This window comes from Ostrinia nubilalis, chromosome 23 (genome assembly GCF_963855985.1).
Source record: "Ostrinia nubilalis chromosome 23, ilOstNubi1.1, whole genome shotgun sequence".
NCBI classification, from domain to species: Eukaryota; Metazoa; Arthropoda; class Insecta; order Lepidoptera; family Crambidae; genus Ostrinia; species Ostrinia nubilalis.
Genome location: NC_087110.1, coordinates 4,749,020 through 4,757,567, shown reverse-complemented (window position 1 = coordinate 4,757,567; position 8,548 = coordinate 4,749,020). Strand labels below are relative to the sequence as shown.

The following is an 8,548-nucleotide window of genomic DNA, read 5'->3' as shown; positions in this document are numbered from 1 at the left end:
GTTACTTATTATTATTATAATACTAAATCACTATAACCATTTATTATTAAATTTATTTTTTTATTTTATTAAATTGCTCTGACAATCGAGGCATAGTAGAAATTGTTACGCGGTCTTATGGGGTTTGATGGGTTAATACGTAAGCATCTAAACTATCGCAAATTAAATGACACAAACAGAGTCCAAACTGAAGATCTTTGCGATGAAGAAAAAGATTCAAATCCAGCAACTTTTAGGCTGGGTTGCACCATCTTACTTTAACTTTGACAAACGTAAAAAAGCTGTCAAAATCCATACAAAAAGCACCGGTTATCGTCAAAGTTGGGTGGTGCAACCCAGCCTTAGTTTTTACTTTACTCTGATAGTTCCATCCTCTATCTGCAATATTTTAGTAATAGAGATGAAAATTCCGAAGTCTAGCAGCTCGTTAAAAACCAATTCTGCGATTTTTAGTTGCCAAACTTTGATTGGGAGATCGTTGCAAACGCCTGCGGGCGTGGGGTTGCCATGGTTTCGTTTAATTGCGGACATCGTTAGGGATTCAATTACTTCGATATGTTGTCAGCAGTAAAATGTTTTTACATTTAGAGGGTACATTTCTTATGATGTATTTTTCTGTTCCAACGTTCCACTCTGTGTTGTATTTTCTGTATGGATTTAGTCCAAATATAACGCGGAATGATACCGGCATATCTGTCGCAGAACTGATGAATGTATATTGCACGCCATCTGCTTGGCAAATTGTAGCTGAACAATTTTACGTTTAAATTTAAGATCCATCAATGTATGATATGTACCTACAATTGCAATAAACTAATTTGATTTGATTTGATTTGATTTGATTTGAATGTTACGGTAGTAAATATTAAGTAATCTGTGCCGATGTAAGGTGGAGTAACGAGTGGACACCTCGTCTTCATAAAAGTAGTGTAAATGTCAAATTGAGTACTTATTCGATTTGCCGACGATCACGAGAAGTTTTCTGGCAGTAAGCTCGATGAATAAAAAACTATTTGACAGAGACATAAGTGCAGCAGTGATAATAGGCTGAAATGGTGATGTTGATGATGAATCTATTAACGATTAGTTGGATTTCTACTCTAAAAAATTTATATTTCTGAGTTTATTATCCTTCTCTAACTTCCAGCTTGGTCACCCGACTCTAGCGACCAAAATTTACGTCGTAAATCACAGGCGATGCGAGCAGATGTATCGAATGTTCGATCGATCGCCGACTACTCGATATTGGACTCGATTCTGCAATTTAGAATGCCGTTTGATTGTTGCTCGGATGTTCGGCGTTGGACCGGGTAAATTAACAGCTTTCGATATTTACTGCATAGAGCTGTAAATCTGTACACACAAATGTTATAAAGCTGAAGAGTTTGTTTGAACACGCTAATCTCAGGAACTACTGGTACGATTTGAAAAAGTATTTTTGTGTTGGATAGCCCATTTATCGAGGAAGACTTAAGGCTATATAACATCACCTAATAAAGAAAAATGTTGCAAAAACGGGAAATATTACTCAAGCTATTTTCACGTGTACGAAATAGAACTTTTTTAGTTTGGTTGAAGCAGGTAGGTATTTCTGAGCACGGCGAAGGTCAGTGGGCTAGGTTATTTTTAGTGACCGACCGAATATTCGTTTTCGTTTTCGTTTTCGGCCATTTTCGGCCAAAAAATGAACATTCGGCCATATTTTCGTTTTCGGCCAAAAACCAGCCGAAGCTTCGGTCAAACCGAATATCAGAAATACGTGAATAAGATGGTGACGTTTATCGTTCCTATATCTTCGGGAGTGAATCTGGTGCACTCATGGTTCCAATCAGACTTGAACGGACGCGGTATTGTCACACTCTTTTGAAGTTGTGAAGTGAGGTTACGTTGTAAAGGGTGTCCAGCTAGAATTTTCCAAGTTCAAAATTGAATACAAATAAAACCAAAGAGTTTTCAGTAAGTTTAATTGTTTCAAAATAGAATCTAATGCGGATTTGAAATACGCCATGAGTCACTGGTCGGAAGCCTACAGAGCGTTCGCAGTTGAGCAATAAGTATTTAAAATGTATTGTCGAATGATCGATGAATGTCTGATACCACAACTGCAACTGCATCCCGGTCAACTACGTAACTCTATTTCAGCAAGAAGGTGTCTCACCACACACGGAGAGTACCTCGATGGAGACACTGAGGATCAGCAAGTACAGGGACATACCCTAGCCGCCTCGGTCACCACACCATGCGACTTTTTCTTGTGGGGATATCTCAAGTCAAAATTTTACAGCTAACAATTCTTAAATAATTCAGGTTCTGTAAGAAAATATCCGCCGTGAAGTTGCAGGAAAATTATTAGCGCGATTTGCTCTCGCATAGTTGCGAATGTAAGGGTCCGGCTGTGAGAGTGCCTATCATCATATCATCATCAACCGTTGCATAAATCCGCATTGTTAAACTCCAGTTTGCATTAGTAATAAAGAATCATTTTTGAAGTTGAAAAATTCCCACTGGACACCCTTTATGTCTTCTTCACTTCCCAATATTTCAATATACACCGGAAATAATATTCTACTAAGAATTCATAATTAAATTTTTTGTGTTTTAATGCCGGTTTTCTTTAATCAATCCTTATCAAAATCAACTGTCAAACGTCATTATGTTTTTGGTCAAAACATTAACGGTTTCAAAGTTTTTACATAATTTCAGATTGAAATTTGAGAGTTGAAGGTCATTTTCGTTTTCGTTTTCGTTTTCGGCCGAAAATGAGACTGCAGCCGAAGCTTCGTTTTCGTTTCCGTTTTCGGCTGAAAATCCATATTCGGTCGGACACTAGTTATTTTAGTGGGTATGCCTCGTCCTTCCCCCACATTACCTACCCTGTCCCCGGGTAGAATGCATTTTCATGCATTTATTTCTGGAAAAAAAAGGTATTTGTGAGCATTCAGTCAATGTTATAAACAAAGAAGAAGGAAATAATAAGTTTATGGAAATTATAATGGGGCATTACAAACAATCCTACCAATTTACGATTTCAATTGTAACATTTTGTAAGGATTGAGACAGAATGATGTTTGATCTCTTCACGCTTAAACCACTGAACAGATTTTGATGAAATTTGGTATAAACATGGTAGAGATTTGTCTCGGTTTTAATGGGACACGAGCTCGATAAATACTTTTTATGACAGACTAAAAACGCGGGCAAAACTGCGTGCAATAACTAGTAATAAAGTTTTACAAGCAGGAAAAATGTGAGGAACGGACGCATATTTTGTTACTCCTTCACGCTAAAACTTCATGAAACTTCACAAAGGATGATGGGCACAAATGTATGGAAAGTGGTACCCGCTCCAATAGCCATAACCAATATATATTTTAAAAGGCCTTTAGATGTAGGAAAATGTCTGCTATGGGGCCAGTTCTAATTCACGTTTTGAAAGCAGTAATTCCACTAAGTATTATAATGAAAGTATAACACAATCATCCATGTATACGAGTATGTATTATGACTACAATCTATTAATATAACTAAAAGAAGCATTGAAAAGGAAAGGATTGTACCTACGATGAACTACCCAAGCTATTAGCCCTTTATTCGCTTTCATCATCATCATCATGATCATTTTAGCCATAGGACGTCCAGTTGAACATAGGCCTCCCCCAATGATTTCCACAATGGCCGGTTGGTGGCGGCCTGCATCCAGCGCCTTCCCGCTACCTTTATGAGGTCGTCGGTCCATCTTGTGGGTGGACTTATTGAGTCTTGTGGGTTTATTCGCTTTAGCAACCCATAATAAAATAAAACCCTTAAGAAGTAATACAACTTTAACCCCTTTATTAATAAAAGTTACACCCTAGTTGAACTCTAGCTTAAATTGTCATTTGGTATGGAAATGTCATTTTAATCCAAGGTTCTTCCTAGGTGTAACTTTTTATTAATATGGGGGTAGTACTTCTTTAAATAAAAATATTTATTTCACAATTATCCCCATCAATAATTATAGAGTTAAGGAAGGATGGTGGAGCAGTAAACCCTTCCTGCCTCGCATAAAGTACCATACGATGGACACGTATGATAATTCTTCTTCTTCTTCCTCGGTCCCTCACTGATGAGGATCGCGACCACAGATAGTGTTCCTCCACAGACTGCGGTCATAAGCTGTGTGGACCGCACGATGCAAACTCCCGCCCACCGTCTTCCTCACCGCGTCCGACCATCTCGTCGATGCCCTGCCCCGAGCGCGTCCCCCTTCATACTGTATGATACTTAGGTTACACAAAAAGTATCTTTATCTTCGAACGCAACCAGATCTGAGGCTGGTGGCCATAGTAAATGTTGTTCGTCTTGGTAAGACCTTTCAAATGTCACTACAAACATAACTATTGGAGCCGGGTACCATTCTGCAAAAAAGTATGTATATCTTCGTACACAACCAGATCTGAGGCTGGTGGTCATAGTAAAAGTTGTTCATCTTGGTAAGACCTTTCAAACGATACTAGACACATATCTATTGGAGCCGGGTACCATTTTGCCCATTGTCCTTTACAATATTATTGCTTACTTATTAGAATAACTTACGCTTTATTTCATAGAAATCTATATTACGGCTTAGCCAAAATAGTGCGGTCCTCTCAATAACTCTAAAATCAATAATGCGAATTCACTTTGTTACTCCATAGTTTCCCAGTTATTCGAGCACGAAAGCGAATTCTGGGAAAATTTAATGGATGTCCAGTACACAGCCGGACTTAAAAGGTTTATCAAATTACTGAATTTTGAAGCGTATCTGTAGCTAGAATCTAAAATTGATTCTCTGAAATATTTATTTGTTACCTACTACGAGTTCTCAATGGATTTTCCCCATCGCAATTTTTTCACAAATTACTAATATTCCCGTTAACCCCTCGTACTTACCTAAATATGCTAGTATTACGAATCAGTAGGGTAATTCAAGTGCAATCTGTCATTTCAATCTATTCTATTTGTCATTTAGCTTGTTTAATCTGTGCTCAATAAAGTGCACAATATTTAAGCAGGATATGGTTGCACGCGGATTTTTAGAGAGTTAAATCTTTTGGCCAATAGAAAACGTCATAATAGTTATTATATGAACTGGGATTGGTCAATGACTTTTGAAATTAAAATCCGATGGCCTAAAAAAATCGGTTTTCCAACAAACGTCAGTTACGCGCAAGGAGGTTTAGCTATTTATCCATCGAAGTTAATAAGGGAGAAGACATAAGACTAATTTTATTATTTGCCTGCCGCGACCCGGTTTTTACGAACAATGACGATGACGAACGATGAACCAGTAACGAGGAGCACACTTAGCAATGCTTCCAGGTTGCGCCTCGGTATCAATTAAGTAACATTTTTCGTTAAGTTTACTTTATGGCCAACTAAAGGACTTTTGCCGTCTCCATGGACAAACTCGAAGTATGATAACTACAGTCATTGTCAAAATTTTGCACTGCCATTGCCGCTGGATACCATATATCGCTACTATATTCATAGATAATAGACTTTCAGTTAATCGTCAAAATTGACATTGTTTTTTAAATAACAACAAATGGTATGAATTTTTAAATGTGATATTTTTATAAAGGTAAGTCCCCAAAACAACATTTGATAGCCTATTTTCTTTCGTTGGCATCTAAGTTCCTGTTTTCTACATATATGTTACTACTACCTATTTGATAAGTAACTAAAAACTTTGTCATTTTTTCCGTGTGAACAAAAGCCCTACAATAAATCACCTATTTTTACCTAGTAGGTATACCCTACATATTTATGCTAGACGTGTTGCAAAGACAATAATAATTATTATTAGCATAGCATGCCATAGGTACTACTCGTACCTATGTACACGTGTGAATGGCTCACATACTACCCGTTCGCGCTAAGTTTGCCGCCCTTCTGACCGACCGCACCAACAAACCACACTACCAGTAGTGTCGTGGGGAATATTTTTTCCCTTCTACACTACCAAGCCAGTAGTGTCCTGGGTAATGGGTTATTTATAAGGACCATACATCTTCATTCCCATCGACACTACTCCATAACTAAACGCGCGTCCCCTCCCCCAACCGCGATTCAAGGCAATCGGTTAGTGATTAAACGCAATTAATGTGTCTTATTTTATGCAAATACACAATTCTTGTCAATATTAATAAATAAAAAACATTCTAAATATAGTTTGTTATAGTTATAGACGTTTCCCTTCGAGTGACGTCATATCGCCAGCGGCAAACTTAAAGCGAATGGATAGTAATTAAGCTGTAAATACCTATACCCTTGAGCCATGTGCGTGTGGACTGAGTTACTTAGGGCTGTTATGGATATTATGTAGTTTCGGTTATGGATACGGTTACGGATATAGGAATAATATTATACCGGTTTCGTTTACGGATATTTTTTTCGGTTCATTCATGGCCGCACACTTTACATCGAATAAATAATATAAATTTATACTAGATGGCATTATAAAGGTAAATCAGACTGTTTTGCTTTTACATATAATGCTATACAAAAACAATTAAAACTGCCTACATCCGAAACTTTTAAATCGGTTACGGTTTCGGATAACCGAAAGTTTCGGTTACGGATATCCCTGGACAGAGTGATCTTTTCAAAAAACTCATCCAACACAACCAAATTTTGAGAGGATTTAGGATATAACTGTGAAAACTTCATAGTAAGGTATTCAATTTGTGAAACCTAAACATCGAAAGCTATAACTAATTTAATAAATCTACTGTCTGGGCAGCGCAGTTCTTTCACAATTATTCAAGTTTTATTTATTCATTCATTCATTTAATTTAAAGCAAGAAGTTATGAAGAAACAAATTTTATGGCTTAACTGCTCTAACTTGCTCAAAACTAAACAAATGTACATTATAGAGCTGCTTCAATAAAACAAGGAGGTATGAATTTTTTAATATTTTTATTTTTTTTTGGCAGCCTTTACTAGGCAGATTCAGTGGAGAACCTTCTGTTCTCTATTAAACAAAATCTTTTAATTAATATTATACACACTGATTGCTTCCCTTCTTGCCAGTCTGGTGAATGCATGCGCATTAAGTAAATCAAATAAATTGTTAAAATGCTCCAGAAAAGTGGCTGTTGCAACAGATCCTGCAGGCAGCTCATCTTAAACAATATTACAAGTTTTAGTTAAGTAATCAGATATTTTGACAGCATTTCTTAAAATAAAGAAAAGGGAGAAGAAACTAAGAAGATAATAATTTGATAGATAATTTATCCAAACAATATATTGGGCACTAGCGGCCGCCCGCGACTTTGTATGCGTGGATCCTGTTTTACCCCTATAGCCTATAATGTTATTCTGTGTTATAAAAAATAATACTGTATGGTTTCATTAAAATCCGTTCAGTAGTTTTTGCGTGAAAGAGTAACAAACTCAAACATCCATACGGACATCCAGACATCCAAACTTTCGCATTTATAATATTAGTAGGATGTTATTATGACGTTTATACAATAATACTATAAAGTTTCAACAAAATCCCTTCAGTAGTTTTTGCGTGAAAGAGTAACATTCATAATACTCTTTTAATTTAATTTTAATTTGTACACCGCAAAGGTAAGACATGTTGATACCATTTTAAATGCTGACTTAACACCTTATGTAGGTACCTACACATGTTTGAACAAATAAATGTATCTTTATCTTTATACTCGCATAAACATACATTCACACACACTTTCGCATTTAAATAATATTATGTAAGATATTAAACCTTGGATTCCAGAGAAATTATTGTATTTCCCCGCAAAGAGGTTTCCTGTTTCAATGTTTCAATATATGACAAAGCTCCTGAAATTGGCCTTTGTTAAGCCTGTAACGTTGCCTGAACAGAAGCTCTGGCATGTCTTCAAAATTTTCTTCATATATTCTGGCTAATTCTCGCATTTTCCGCCTTCTCCGCAATTCTTCCCTGTGGGCAGCCCACAAGAAATGTAAAGTATTCATTTCGTTAGATTTTGTATCAAATAGTAGGATAGGGCTATTTGAAAAATAGCATCTGACAGTTTTGGTGGTAAAAAAAATATGATAGAAATAAAACCTTGACATTGGCAGCGGGGCGCCACCGTCAATACCGGATCGCTGGTTCCGATTTTTTGCCATGTTGGAAACTATATAGTTGAACGACGGTAGCGCCCCCCTTATCAATGAGTTTGGTGGTACAGTTCAGTTTAGGCATAGAGTTTAGGTCATCTTTAAGATGTTTTTATATGTCATTGGATTGGAGGGAGGAATGATTGATGAAAGTTTACATTAGAGCTATAAAATAATAATTTAGTTATGTAAAGACAGCCTAATATAAGTCCCTCTGTTAAAATTACATAATATATTTACTTTAATGAAGACATTTATAATATACTAATATTATAAAGCTGAAGAGTTTGTTTGTTTGTTTGGTTGAACGCGCTAATCTCAGGAACTACTGGACCGATTTGAAAAATTATTTTTGTGTTGAATAGCCCGTTAGTTCCTGAAGGCTTTAGGCTATTTATCATCACGCTAAGA

General features: G+C 36.5%; 1 long non-coding RNA gene across 1 annotated transcript; it reads right to left on the bottom strand.

Moving 5' to 3' along the window:
• Window positions 1-6,921: 6,921 nt before the first annotated feature.
• On the bottom strand, window positions 6,922-8,160 carry LOC135083379 (uncharacterized). Its single transcript, XR_010259589.1, has 2 exons — window positions 7,758-8,160; window positions 6,922-7,146 (listed from the first exon to the last, which is right to left on the bottom strand). It is a non-coding gene; the product is annotated as an uncharacterized LOC135083379 (long non-coding RNA).
• Window positions 8,161-8,548: the final 388 nt, after the last annotated feature.